At 44.8% G+C, this 15,548-nt stretch overlaps 2 long non-coding RNA genes across 2 annotated transcripts in view; one reads left to right on the top strand and one right to left on the bottom strand.

Annotated features, from left to right (window-relative positions):
- The window catches only part of LOC118497801, a 22,763-nt gene continuing 7,215 nt past the window's right edge, over positions 1-15,548 (top strand). Inside the window, exon 1 of the long non-coding RNA XR_004900326.1 lies at positions 1-75. This is a non-coding gene — a long non-coding RNA (uncharacterized LOC118497801). The remainder of the gene's footprint in view (positions 76-15,548) is intronic.
- Positions 6,090-15,458, bottom strand: LOC114510825. The gene is made up of 4 exons (XR_004900324.1): positions 15,447-15,458; positions 13,724-13,834; positions 10,224-10,230; positions 6,090-6,099 (listed from the first exon to the last, which is right to left on the bottom strand). It is a non-coding gene; the product is annotated as an uncharacterized LOC114510825 (long non-coding RNA).

Consider the following 15,548-nt stretch of genomic DNA (forward strand, 5'->3'; position numbering starts at 1 on the left):
CATCTCTTGTCATGAAACTGGAGGATTTGTTTAACCTGTTACTTCTGTACTAATTACAATCTTGGGGAGAGTAAGGTGCTGTAGACTTCTATGAGTACTGATATGTGACTTAATGCTAATGACTCACTCAGTACACCTGCAAACATAGGGCTTCACGCCTGAGTGTGTCCTCTGGTGTCTGATGAGATGTGAGTTCCGTGTAAAGCCTTGACCACACTCCCCACAAACATGGGGCTTCTCCCCTGAGTGTGTCATCTGGTGTATGATGAGAGCTGACTTCCATGTAAAGCCTTGCCTACACTCCCTGCAAACATAGGGCATCTCCCCTGAGTGTGTCCTCTGATGAGATATGACCCATCATTGAAACCTTACCAACACCCTCCATGCTCGATCGTTACAATTCTTGACACTCCTACTTTCACAAATACCTTGCCTGTGCCCTCTGGACTCTCTTTCTGGCCTCTGTGGGGCTCTTCCTCCATCATTCTCTCATGCTCACTGGAGTTCTTCATTTGTTCTTTGGAAGGTTAAAAAAATGGTCTTGAGATTCTCCTCTGACCAATCCTTTTAAGCAAAGGTTTGGACCTTACTTTGACCTTTTTACCTTCATCTTTATCATTCCAGTTGTGTGCACTAGTATGTTGGTGCTGCTGATTCTGATCCTCTGGACAGGGTTCCTCTGCTTGGAGGTGTTTTCTTGCAGATGTTCCCGGGAGAATCTGAGAGGGATGATTGAGTTTCACATGTTGGCTGGGGAATTTCTGACTGGAGAAGGCCAGAGAGCAGGGGGAACATGGCTGGAACTCTGTTTTTTATTTTGCTGAAAGACAAAGGTTTGGTCAGGGTGGATGTTGACAAGAATGCCTGGGCTGTATGATTAGTCTCCTGGTAAGACCATCCCCATGAATCCTTACTGTGGTGACAACACAAGCTGTCTCCCACAAAGTGGGAGTTCATTTGCAGTCTATTTTCCTTTTTATTTTTATGCAGTGCATCTTCTTCAGAAATCCAGAAAGCCCACATCAAGGGTCTTTTTTAATATTTCCCAGACTAGGGGCTTTTGAGGAACACGAGAGGCCATTTCATTCCCTGTGTGGATGGAACTGCAGTGACCTTTCCCATCTACAGGTATCTTCTAAGTCATGTTAAAGAGGAAAACCACAGGCCCCAACTAGGAATTGCTTCTCTCTCAGTTTTCCAAAACAATAAAATAAAATATCCTTCCTCAAGCCTCACACCAAATGTTTATACTTCATCTCATTCAGTGTTAGCCCATTTCAAATACACTAAAAAGTTCTGTTTCAAAATATTTCCAACCACACTTCTTATACACCTGATTCCTGTTCCTCTCTGGCCAATCCACCATCCTCTCTCACTTGGAGATGAAATCATCTCTGAGGGGAATCCCCAGTGGAGTTTATTTTCTAAAAAGTAACAAAGCATAATCTTAGAACAGAGAACATACCACTCTACAGCTGATGACTGAACAATTTCACTCAGAAAAGTCCCCAGTGTCTCAACTCAGATCATAAGCACTGCATTTAGAGGCTGCTAAGCATCTATCTGAACTCTGTTCTTACCCTCTATTGTAAGACTGAGACCTTAGCCAGCTCAGTGCCCCATCTCTTTTCTTCTCTGCACTAGCTGCTCCCTTTGCCTGGGATCTTTTGCCTGCAGGTATTTTTATACATATTATCTCCTGAGAGAACCCTTCCCCGGCCATCTGCCACACCACACACTCCCCTCACACTGATCCTGAGGCACTTGTCTTGGATTAGTTAGGACCCTGTATAGCACAGAGTAGGAACTCACATGACAATTAACTGAAATAACGAATGAATGTGCCCTGAATCGTGTGGCTTGGTGGGTTGGGTGTTGTCCCACAAACTGAAAGGTTACAAGTTCAATTCCCAGTCAGGGCACATGCCAGGGTTGTGGGCCAGGTTCCCAGTTGGGGGTGTACAAGAGACAACCAATTATTATTTCCCTTGCACATTGTCCCTCCTTTCCCCTCTCTCTAAAAATAAATAACATCTTAAAAAAAAGACGTTATTTATTTATTTGTTTTTAGAGAAAGCGGAAGAGAGGGAGAGAGAGAGAGGGAAACATCAGTATGAGGTTGCCTTTCTTGGGCCCCCTTCTAGGGACCTGGCCCACAACCCAGGCATGTGTCCTGACTGGGAATTGAACAGGTGACCCTTTGGTTCACAGGCTGTCACTAAATTTTTGGAGCCACACCAGCCAGGGCAAAATCTTTAAGGAATAATGAATGCATATAAATATATACATTTTATTTAGAAGTATGGAGAAAATTAAGAAGCAGCTATAAAGGGTCAGAAAAACTGACTTGGTGAGAGAGCTGGTTAGTGCTTGAAAACTTTTTTTTAATATGTGTCTCTCAGCCTTTCAGTACAATATGCTGTTGTATATTTTGTTCATGAAATATTAAAAAAAATTAAAAATATAAAATTTTTTTCCTAGACATCAAAGGCATATGAAATGAAATGTGAATTTCTGAAGCACCTTATTTGAAACTTTACCAACTTTAGAGTGGATTTGACTCTACTTAAGAGTTGGATCATGAACATTTTTGAAGAGAGTTCTTTCTTTTCTTTCTGTTTTAAAGAACAGTGGTGCCCACCTCTCTCATCCATGAGCTCTTTCTTCCACATGCTGTCCCACTTGATTCCCAGCTCCTGGCCATACTCGTCCACATACCAGACGAGCAGCTCACAGCCTGGTCTGATGTCCTGGCAGGTTTTGTAGAAAATCTGCCTGTGATATTGAAAGGCCACCAGGTTCTGCTCTTCATCATCCTGGGCACAGTTCACATATCTGGGATTGAGGAAGATGAAGGGAAAGAAAACCACAATGATGAGTTCCCACTACTTGTTACATTCATGTTCAGCTCCTCACTGATTCTTAAGGCCCTCAGGCTGTGGTGTTGCCCACTGCCCCTCATGCTCCTGGGGAATCATCTGTTCAGTGTCTGAGCGTCTGTCAGAATGTCATGTGAACTCCTATCTGCAAGTCCTGCTTGCAGTGCTAATGCTGCCTAATACTGTTTTCTAAAACCCAGTTCTAGACTTAACTTCCACCCTGATTGGTCATAATCCAGTGATCTCTGGCTTCTCCAAACTGTAAAACAAGTTGTTTCATACCACAGAATCTGATGCTTGATCTAGGGTTCTGTTTCTAAATTAGCTCACTAATTCTTCAGTACTCAGCCCAAATCTATCTTCTTTTGAGAGGCCTTCCTCCAATCCCCCCCCCCTACACTTAATTTAGGATACCATTCACTTGTCTCCCCAAGGTTCCCTTAGAAAATTGGAAGTCTTTTTGTCTTAGTAAAATAAAACAGAACAGTAGTAGTTGATTCACATTCTGTTAACCCTCAGGAAAGGGTCTTATGACCATTCCTCTGCAGGTCTCAGAACCCACTTCTACTTTGAAGTGAGGTTGGGATGGTTTACTGCCCTCACAGGTTTAGGCCATCCTTGGTTTATGCTATCCCTACACTGTGCACTTTCTGGAAATTATAGTTAAATGTTTCTAAAAGTAATTATTTCATGTCTGTCTGTAAGAAGTCCTTCATAAGGACATGGGTTATATGATCTGTTTAAGTAATGTATTCCTTCATCTAAACTGGAACATAGTAAGTGCTTAATTAATTTTCATTTGATAAATTAAAATGTAACACAGTGTCCTTGGTGAATATAGGGTGTTCAAGGACCCTTCCAGTATCCAAATTGTGTCTAGTAGGGAGATTTATATTTTGAGGACATATGCTATACTTTTTTCCTAAATTTCTCCTGATATGAAAGAACACTATATGGAAAAAAGAGGAAAAAAGGATTAAGGGAGACCATTGAGGGAGGCATGAGAGGGAAAGATATATGGGCTTGTGGGGGATGAGTGTCCCTCTGGCACCCAGAGACCTGTTGACCTCACCTCATCCAGTTGGCCCAGGATCTGTCCTTTCCATCTACATACTCATAGCAGTTTCCCTTTGGTGATCTGCATTTCAGAAAAGAAGTTAAAGAGCTTTTATTTTTTTTGTGGAGAGGTAATAGTAAGAAGAATTATTTTATTCTACTGTCATGAAAGCTCTTTCAGCCTGCATGGGGATTCAACTGCCAACTGTGATCACGTGATATTTTTGTTACTCATCATCTACACATCTGAGTCTACCTGTTCAATCAGAGCAAGAGGCCCACAAGGGAGGAGCCACTCCTTTTTATCTATACAACTTTGCTCCCACTTACCTTCTGATCCTTACACAGGAGCTCTGTGTTCATGTAAAGTCCAGTCAGTACACAGAGCTAACCATATTATCCCCTCCATGCCTAGAATATAGGTGAGGTGAGGTTTCTCCAAGCCTCAGAAGGAATGTGGGTAGGCAGAGGACAGTGGAAGAGGCAAATAGTTCTCACCAGCCAGGAGTATCTGCTCTTGGCTGCCTCTTCATCTTCTGTGATGTGTCCTTCATAAGGTAATGGCCAAAGTGCAGACCCACTGGCAAATCAGCTGCCTCATTCCACACTCTAAGCCCAGCCTCAGGAATGCCTGATGGCCCAATTCTCAACCCAGGGGGCAGGGTGAGGGCTGAGTGCTGGGGATGCCCCTTGTCCACTGCACTGTCCTTTACAAATGTAGGGGGCCCATGCACAGCACAGTTGTTGATGAAGAAGTTCTGACACTTCTCACAATCTGGAGGCGAGAGCAACAGGGATTAGGGAAGGTATAATGAATGTTCCTGGACACAAAGAGCTTCAGAGGGAGTCCGGCACTGATATCATTGAGACTCAACCCTGTACTCCAGGTCACTAGAGGAAGGGAATGATTTGGGGACCAAAGGACTAGATGAAATTATTGTATCATAACATACTTTTTAGTGAGGGTCACTTACAAAGGTAGTCATCATCCTGGGGCTCGGTGACCTCTTGGTACACACAGTCCTTTCTTTCTGGTAGGCTGTACATTTTCACGTCAATCTCCTTTCCCCTGAGTTCTGAGTTTGAGAAGGACAGGGGAGCAAGGTTGGTGGGGTGTGGAGTATTAGTTCCCATTTTGTCAGATAACACACAATCTCCTCCCATCAAATTATTACCCATCCTTTTGCATACTCTGGTATTTTACTCCAATAACTATTGGTTCAGAAGAGTAAGACTCCACACTAACTACAGATGACTGATTGAATTTTAGTTTCTAGATCTTCCTATTACCATGTTTACTTGTGCTGCAGTCCGACTGCAGCTAGGTCCAGGGGTTCCTGAAAGGTGGGTAAGGCATTGGCGATGGGAGACAGACAACAACACGCCTCAAAGGATGGTGATGCTCTGTTCCGTTTATTGCAAGTACAAGCAGGTTTTTATTCTTTCATTTTTGATAGTGATTAACATTTGCGATTAGGTGAAGCAGAAAAAAATTAATACAAAGGTAACCAGGAAAAATACAAAAGTTTCCATAGATTTAATTATATTAAACAGATTATTTTGACCAGGAGAGCCATAAATCAGACAATTAGAAATAGCTGTATGTATAGAGTTTGAATGTCTTATTGTTTATTAAAGTTCTCAGAATTTGTCATCTGATTCCCTGGTAACTGTTTTTACATGCTTAGTTTGTAATAGCTGACCAGCTTTTCTTATTTTTTTGCCTGTCTAATTCTACTTGATATATATTCCTATTCAAAGTAAAGGTGGGCTGTTACTCCAACAACTTTTAGATATTCATGGGCTATTTTATTAGAGGGGATTTTGTTCTCTGGTCAAGAAATTATTTTATACAACTTCATTGGAATTATGCGAATCATGATCTGTTCGAATCAATAAACCTGAGATACAGGTGTCTAACAATCCTACCACCTTTTAATCACCAAAACAAACATGTAAGGAGAGATAAACAGGAAATCCAGCTACAGTATACCTTTTTTGTTCCTTAATTAATAAACACCAGGGAGGTCTGCTTTGAGCTAGCCTTTCCATGAAATTTAGACTATTATAAGGCACTTGGACTCCATCCTTATTGACAATTCTAATGTCATCCTCATTACATGCTCCTGTATAAGGCAATGGGGGATCTGGAACCCTCTGGAGACTATTAGCTCCTCTTGGGGGATACCATAATTTGCCATTAATCCAATATGCTACCTAGGGGTATCCCTGGGCTGTGGGTAGGGGTCTATATAATTTTTTCTTGTTTTCTTGACTCTTTGTATCTATGGGTAAGGAACAGGCATGGGAAAGTCTACCAATAGTTCAGCCTGTTGTAACTGATTCATGAATTCTTTTATGGGAACAATCGGGGATAATTTCTTACCCAGGTTTATAAACACTTTGTTTAAAACAATTTGGGCATGATTCAATAGTCTAGGGAGAACTAACTGTGTCTTCAGAATTTCCCTCAAAGTTAATCATTGACTCACTTTGAGACTTTTTCTCCTCATGGTCTGTTCTTATGGGAATCAGGGTACAAAGTAAGACCATGACCAATATTAGCAAGGAAATTATTAAGAGCAATCCCCAGGAAAATTACTGCCCCCCTTCTTATGCCATGCTCTCTTTCAGGAAGATGGATTCCTTGAATTCCCTCTTTCCACGTTCGGACGTTGTCAGAAAACATGGTTGGAAGAGGGCGTGGCATACTTGCCAACCTTTAATCACTCATAACAGATTTATTGAGTGCACTTTATATGTTAGGCATTGAGGAAAGGCCTGGGCACACAACACCAATAGTGTGGTTGCTATTATCACAGATGGATTTATTGGACAAGTTGCAGGTGTCAATTGTATTAAATTTAATTTAATGTTTTCAAACAATATATGAGCGATGTTTCCCTATCTTCTCTTTACACATTAGCATTCAGGAGCTCAGAGAATTTATAGGATTTGCTCAGAGCTCCAGTGCTAACCTCAGTCTCAGCTTAGCCCACTTTAAGTCCAGGCCCATCCAAAGTCCACCCAGCATACCTAGGTCATACTTATCAGCCCTTCTATAGGACTTAGAGGAACTAAAGTTTCCAAATTATTTTCTCTTACCCAATATTTGTCTAGTGTGCTTTTCAAAAGCACATGCTTCTCCAGGAGGGGACACTGGTTTCTGGGCATGCTCTGAATCAGTTGCAGTCATCAAATTTGCTGTTCCTGACAATTCCTTCAATCTATATTCATTGCTTAATGGCACCCTGGATGTTGCCTTCAATGTAAGAGGCACATATTAAAAGATAACATATTTAATTTTTTAAGGCTTGTGATACATTTTACATGCATGTCTTTAAAACTTCAACCCTTGGAAATAACTAGGGAGTATGAATATCAGAGGGGATAGGGCCAATGTGGGTAATGAATTCAAGATTAGAACTCACGCCTAATGGCTTTTTTCTTTCAACTGTCTCTATAATATTGAGTGTGAGGGATATTGGGAAGAGAATAAAGAAATAGTTGGTAGAAACATATCTAGACAATAAATAAAATGGTGATAAAATCTGCAATATTTCTTAGAAAGACTATTTGTACTTCAATTAGCCAGTTCCCACCAATTCTGTTTAAATAAGGCTGTTTGATACAGTATCTAGTTGTCTTCAGTTTCATGATCTATAACATGCTAATTTTCAATGTTACAGTGAAATGTGCAATTAAATAATGCTCACCAAAGTGTTCTGTGAATTGTGTAATACAGTATGAATGTGAGATTACAGTCCTAATATCAATTTACTCCTCAGCTGTCTCCATATTTCAATCTGATAGAAATTACCTTTACCATTCATTGATCATCTTCTAGTTTAATTTGTAATTGTGAAATCATTCATTCAGCAAACATTTGGGGTCCCTCTCAGGAGCCCTGATCTGGGCCTGTGACTTCTGAGAAGTCTCAGGTATGGACCAGCCTCTCAAAGAGCTCACAACACAGAGGTAGGCAGGCTGAACAAATGATTCTAAACAGGATGAGAGTAGCCTCATTGGAACTCAGAGAAAGAAGCTGTACTTCACCTTACAAGAAATGACATTAGAAATCATTTCCAGACAGATGAGTTTCTGTTGAAGAGTGTGTAACCTATATGAAGTCCTTAAGTCATTTTATTATTTGTTGTTTCTCAGTCATCAAACTTGAAGCTACTCAGGGGTGGAATATGCTCTTTGATTAGAGTGGGAGGCTGTGATCCTGGACATTTTACTTTCTTCTTCATCTGGGACCATTCACTGTACAAACTGCCTGCACATTGTACACTTTCCTTAGTCAGAGGGTCGTAGTGCATCTCTCACTTCAGCATAGCAGAGAAGAACTTCGGTTGAAATCATCAGTCAGATGAATCATATAATGACATATGGATAAGACAATGTAAACTTTATAAACTATGAAACTTTATTTTTCTAATTAAAAAACTAATTTTGTTTATTTCCCTGAGAGAGAGAAAGGTAGGAAGAGAGGGAGGGAAACATTGATGTGAGAGAGAAACACTGGTCACTTGCCTCTTGCAAATGCCCCAACCAGGAACCTGGCCCACAACCCAGGTGTGTGCCCTGATCAGGAATCATGCTGGCGATCTTTCCCTTTGCAGGATGACACCCAACTGAGTCATGGTGGCCAGGGTCAAAGTATGAAAGTTTTAATGAGTTTGTAAGTGGTTTGGAGAAAGAACTATGGGTTGGATTGCACTACCACTGATACTGAGATCTTAGACATATAGTCAAACATTTCTATATCTCTGAAAGCTCACTTCCCTCATCAGAAATGGCGATATTTATAGTACCAACCTCATCAGATTGTAATGTTTGAGTTTATTTACATAGAATTCTTAAAGTCTGAAAATTGTAAGAATGTGAAACAAATGGTAGTTACTGTTGTTGCTGTAGTTGTTAACTATTAAGATGATGATGAGCCCTGGCTGGTGTGGCTCAGTGGACTGAGCACTGGCCTGCAGACTGAAAGGTCACCAGTTCCATTCCCAGTCAGGGCACATGCCTCGGTTGTGGAGCAGGTCCCCCACTTGGGGGCATGTGAGAGGCAACCTATATATGTGTGTTTCACACATATTTCTCTCCCTCACTTTCTCCCTCCATCCCCCTCTCTAAAAATTGATAAGTAAAATATTTAAAAAAGGATGATAATGTCGGACAGTGTGTTGAAGAGACCAGGAAGGGAAGGCGTCAGTTCCTAGGATACTTTCTGCATTTTCCTACGTTTACCTGCATTTCTATCCATGAGGAAAATTTTGTTGTCAACAGGATTTGGGAAATACTTACCTTCCTGTGTTTACTCTGTTCTTTTCTGAAGGCCACCCAAGGTTCTGCTGCAGAACAAACAAGGGGGGCCTGGGATGATATACTATTACTGAAAGAAGCCCCCAGGTCTGTTATGTGTGCCACCAGAGGAAAGATGTCTCTTAATGCCAGAGATTTGTGAAAAGGAAAGGAAACGTTTATTTAATGCTATACAAACTTAAAGTAGTGACCTAATGTCCTTATCAAAAATCCTAAAGTCCTTTAAAACACGCACAGACACAGTCCTTCCTTCCTTCCCCCTTTGCCCAGTCCAGAGTACCGTATCTCCTAAAGCTACGGGGGTCCTCACTCTGTCAAGGCCACGTGGTTCTCTCCCTCAGGTCCTCAGGAGTCTTCACTCTGCTAAAGCTGTGTGGTTCTCTCTTCTCCTCAATAGCTGTGATCTTCTCTGCACTTCCACAGCCGCATGGTTCTCTCTCTCAAATGGCTGCTGCACCTGGGTTTTAAATCCCTGGGCCAGTCTTCCTCTGCAGCCCCATTTCTGACTCCTCCCACACTCGGCTTCACATGCCAGAACTCATATCCTTCCAGCTTTACTGGACTGCCATCATGAGTCTGGGCAGGTGTGGCCCCATGTCCTGGAGCCAATCTTCTCCAAGCTCCCACGCAGGCGCTGTTGTAGCTAGGGGGACCTGCCCCCAGTCACATCTTGGTGGGGAAGTTACTTCCATTCCCCTGGCTCAGAGCATGGCCACAGCTATTTAACATATCTAAGCGACCAGCCAAAGGCTATAGATATGTTAAATGGCCACACCAGAGGTTAGCTGCGAGGCTGTTGCTATGCAAAACAGCTCTCAGTGGCCCTGCTCCATTTGTCCCTTCCCCCAACACATACCTGTGGGGAAGGGGTGAAGACATCTTAAAATCTCGACACCTTGAGTTCTGGACCTCATTTTAAATGCCCATTTGGGGTCCCCCCTCTTGGCTGCACCCTGTAACAGTTTCACTGAAAGATGATGTGAAACCAGTGTTTTGGTGGGTAAATGTTTCCAAAAGCTGGAGATTCTTATTAGGGACACAGAAGTCTGAATGAGACTAGTCCAAGAACAATCCCAGAATGACTGGAAAATCTTTTCTGAGGTCTCATTAAGCCCTAGGGTTCTATTGGGGCCATCCACTAATTTCATTAGAATGATAAAAAAAAAAATAGACAAAGTGTTATCTACGCTTCCTCCTTTGTTCATAAAGCATCTATTATGTTTATTAAAAGATAAATTGGCCTCTGCTGACAAAAACGTAATAAAAGTAACTGCACAGAAACTCCATGTCTTCAATATAACCCTTCCTCTGTCCTGTTTTCTTCATTCACACTGGTCTTGTCAGGGCTAAGGGAACCAGGACCACCTCGCCTCCTTTATCTGGTATCCTCCCCCCTGTGCACATACTGGCCATCCACATCCTTCCTTAATCATTAGACTCTGTTCACCATAACAGTCTGCTGATCCCAGAAACAGAATCCCACTCATGTTAAAGATCACATCTTCTCCTCAGAAAACTAAAAATGGATCTGCCTTTTGACCCAGAAATTCCACTGCAGGGACTCTATCCTAAGAACACTAAAACACCAATACAAAAGAACTTATGCACCCCCAATGTTCATAGCAGCACAATTTACAATAGCTAGGTGCTGGAAGCAACCTAGATGCCCATCAGTAAATGAATGGATCAAAAAACTATGGTACATTTACACAATGAAATTCTATGCAGCAGAAAGAAAGAAGGAGCTCCTACCCTTTGCAACAGCTTGGATAGAGCTGGAAAGCATTATGCTAAGCGAAATAAGCCAGGCAGTGAAAGATAAATACCATATGATCTCACCTTTAACAGGAACCTAAACAACAAAAGAAAGAAACAAGCAAATATAACCAAAGACACTGAAATAGAGGACAGGCTGACAGTCATCAGAGGGGAGAGAAGAGGGAATTTCAGGGGAGAATGGGAAGGGTTTACAGGAACAAATTTAAAGGACACATGGACAAAAATTAGGGGGAGGGAGATAATGGGAGGGAAGTGGGGAGGGTTGGGTGGGTGGGCTGGATTGGGAGTAAAAGGGAGAAAACTGTACTTAAACAATGATTAAAAAAAAAAAGTCACATCTTGACTTTAGCTGTGTTCCAACCCCAAGCCCATGAAAGTGGAGAGACCCCACCAACTGAACACTCAGGATACTGGAAAGAATGGCACTATGGCCAGCATCAGGAAGTCATACAGTGATCAACCTCTCTGGACCCTGGCCCTCTCTCCAGCTCCCATAATCACCACAGTTAATACTGTTCCCCGTGTGTCTCCAGGCAAGCCATCGAGCAGCCAGGTGTGGTGATAGTCATCTCGGGCCAGACCTGCCTCCCTCTCTTGCAATGACAACTCTTTGGGATTAGTTATTTCTTATTCACTTATATGTTCTTACACATTTACTGTTTAGTAATGTCTCTATAAATATATATGACTATGGAGACTTCCAGCCAAGATGGAGGCACAGGTGGACACACCGTACTACCACACACAACCAAGATGAGAACAACAACAATTCAGAGGCAGAATAGCACCCAGAACTGACAGGGAATTTATCTGAATGGAAGTCGGACAGCCAAGAAGTTGAAGTAGACCCGTTCATCCAGACCGGTAGGAGGGGCAGAGAGGAGCAGCTGGGTGCCGGTTGCAGCACAGGTCTCAGCGAGGAGAGCAGAGAGAACTGGGCGCATAAGGCAACTGGGGGCGTGTAAGGCATCTGGGGCGCGCAAGATCACAGTGGGTGGACCCTGAGTACACAAGCGGCAGCTGGCGGACCCAGTGAGGCAGCAATTGTGGACCAGGACAGAGCGCGCAACCCAGGATCCCAGAGAAGGGACTGAGGTCCCAGGAGAATGGAGCTACTGCCATTGTTCCCCACCCCGTCCCCGCCCCTGCATACAACGTCACAATCTAGCGACTGGGGTGTACCAGCCCTGGTGAACACCTAAGGCTCTGCCCCTCACCATAACAGGAGCGACCAGACCAGAGACAGAAGGCTCAAATAGAAGAACAAATCAGTGCCCCAGAACTCATCCTTTTGAGTGAGCAAGAGATAGCCAATCTATCAGATGCACGGTTCAAAACACTGGCGATCAGGAAGCTCACAGAATTGGCTGATTTTGGGCACAAATTACATGAAAAAATGCAGGTTACCATAAAAGAGATGAGGAAGATGCACGGGGAACCAATAGTGATGGGAAGGAAACTGGGACTCGAAACAATAGAGTGGACCAGAAGGAAGAAAAAAACAACCAAACAGGAAAGAATGAAGAAATAAGAATTCAAAAAAATGAGAAGCTTAGGAACCTCCAGGACATCTTTAAACATTGCAACATACGAATTATAGGGGTACCAGAAGGGGAAGAGGAAAAGCAACAGATTGAGCATGTATTTGAACAAATAATAAAGGAGAACTTCCCCATTCTGGCAAAAGAAATAGACTTCCAGGAAGCTCAGAGAGTTCCAAAGAAGTTGGACCCAAGAAGAAACACACTAAGGCACATCATAATTACATTAGCCAAGGTAAAAATGAAGGAGAGAATCCTAGAAGCAGCAAGAGATAAGGGGACAGTCACCTACAAAGGAGTTCCCATCAGACTGTCAGCTGATTTCTCCAAAGAGACCTTCCAGGCAAGAAGGGGCTGGAAAGAAGTATTCCAAGTCATGAAAGACAAGGACCTACATCCCAGATTACTCTATCCAGCAAAGCTCTCATTTAGAATGGAAGGGCAGATAAAGTGCTTCTCAGATAAGGTCAAGTTCAAGGAGTTCATCATCACCAAGCCCTTATTTTATGAAATGCTAAAGGGACTTGTCTAAGAAAAGAAGATAAAAACATGTATAATAAAAGGACAGCAAACTCACAATTATTAACAACCACATCTAAAGCAAAACCAAAAGAAACTAAGCAAACAACTAGAACAGGAACAGAACCACAGAAATGGAGATCACATGGAGGGTTAGCAACAGGGGAGTGGGAGGAGGAGAGAGGGGAAAAGGCACAGAGAATAAGTAGCATAGATGGTAGGTTGAAAACAGATGGGGGGGTGAGAATAGTATGGGAAATGTAGAAGCTAAAGAACTTATAAGTATGACACATGGACATGACTAAAGGGGGGGATGTGGGTGGGAGAGGGTGTACAGGGTGGAGGGGAGTGAAGGGGGAAATGAGACAGCTGTAATAGCATAATCAATAAAATATATTAAAAAAGAAAAAATATCAGAGAAAAATTACAAAAAAAAAGAAAAATATATGACTATGTTGCAGACTTCAAAGTTTAAAGGAATAGCCCATCACTGTGTGATACACTTGTGCATCTTGCTCATATGCTGGACCAGCAAACCCTGTTCCCTGATTGTCCTGTGATGCAGCCTGACCAAACCAGGTTGGTGTTGGGAGGGCAGCTCTGGCTCCTTCTGCCGCTCACCTTGCTGCCTTGGAGCCCGTTCTTCATCAGAGTCCTCAGGGTCCTCCTCCTGGAGCTGGGTGGCCTGCCTGCGGTGGTGACACATGAAAGCTGGTTGAGGGGCCCTGAGACCTGGCAAGAGACGAAACCTTTATCCTGAAAGCAGAGAGCTTGGAGGAGGAACAAGCTCCAGGAAGCCCCTGGGACTGGCTCGGATGGGATGGGAGAGTAAAACGAGTTCCCCTGAGCACTGCACTGTGCGCCAGCCCTGCTCTAATGTGAAGGAGCAAATTCCCTGCGATCAGTGTCCATGCGGGAGGGAGCTGCAGGCGGGTGGAGCCGCCCAGCTGGACCCAGCCCAGCAGCCTGTCGGGTCACCAGGTCCCTGGGCCTGGCGCCTGCGCGCTACCTAGTCTGAGAAGCATGTAGAAGTTCCTCTTCAAGTTCCGGTACCGGGCTTTCTGCCAGTCTCCCATCTCTGCCCACTCCTCCCTGGAGAAGTAGAGGGAAACATCTTCCAAAGCTTCTTCGGCCTGGAGAGGAGACAGGAAACACCAGTAAGTCAGTGATGGGAGTGAGAACACACGGCGGACCTTCCCTGCTCCCAGGTGCAGGGAGCAGTCGGGGCCTTGATGGTCTTTGTGTCGCAGGCATGGAGCCCCTGTCTCAGTCGAGATCCGGTACCCGAGTGGCCGTTCCTCTGGGGTGTGTCCCGGGGGCCTGCTCGCACTCTGGGCCTTCTCCCACTTCCCCGAACGACCCTGACCGACCCTGCGACAGGGAGTCTCGTCTCTTCCACCAGTGCTCTGCACTCACATAGCGAGGGTCACCCCGAAGGCCGGGCGTCTGCGGCGCTCTGTCCCCTTGCTCCCTGCCGGCCCCTCAGTTCACCTGAGGCGTCTGCCCCGCTCACCCTGCTTCTCCCTCAGGGTACTCCTGCGGCCCCTGTAGGGGTTCATGGTGTCCTAGCCCTGAGTCCCAGGCGCCTGTGGAAGAAAAGGCGCTGAGAGGCCTGAACCCCTTTCTCCCGGTTGGCAGGGCGCCCAGAAAGGGGGACCAGGGGACCCTGCAGGAGGAGGGGCTGGATGGGCAGAGCTATCCGCCGACACGCCCACGGCGGGGGGTGCGCCCTTGTTCCCGCCCTTCCCTGTATAAGCTGAGGCCCCAGGCATCTGAGGGGCCTTGTCCACCAGGCGGGTCTGTGGCGGTGAAGGAAACGCGCTTTTCGCAGGGAAGAGCCCGGAAGTGGCCCCGGGAGTCTGGAGAAGCCTGCACGAGGTGCAGGCGCAGTTTCCAGCAGACCGCCGTCTCTCAGGTTGAGAGGCTTGGGGTCCCTCAGGACCGGATTCTTCGTCTTCAGGGCAGAGGACACTCAGACTCCCTGGGGGAGAGGGTCAGGCCCCGCGGCTGAGATTTAGGGCATCTCATCCAGGGGCTTCCGGGTCCCCACCACTGAGTTAGTTTCCAGGATGACGGCATTCGGGGTCTCTGAGTTTGGGGAGATTTGGTCTTTCTGGGCAAGCTTCAGGAAGGGTGCCCTGAGCTGAGGGGGACGAGGGTTTTCAGACTGTTTGGGGGTCTAAGCGTTGGGGGTTAGGAGACATGGGGTCCTCCGGGTTAGTGGACACGGGTCCCTCGATGCTGAAGGGGTTTGGGGCCCCTCAGGATGAGGGAATCTATGGTCTCAGGCTGGATTTTGAAGGTGTCTGGCTAAGGATTCCACGTGCTAAGGCTCCCTGCTTACCAGCCAGTCTCCTGGGGCCTCTGCCACGCAGCACACCTCAGCAGAGTGTCTTCACCAATCTCCTGGGCCTCCCGCCTTCGGGTGGAGGGAGGGCGTTTGGTT

This window comes from Phyllostomus discolor, chromosome 12, assembly GCF_004126475.2.
Source record: "Phyllostomus discolor isolate MPI-MPIP mPhyDis1 chromosome 12, mPhyDis1.pri.v3, whole genome shotgun sequence".
In the NCBI taxonomy this organism is placed as follows: Eukaryota; Metazoa; Chordata; class Mammalia; order Chiroptera; family Phyllostomidae; genus Phyllostomus; species Phyllostomus discolor.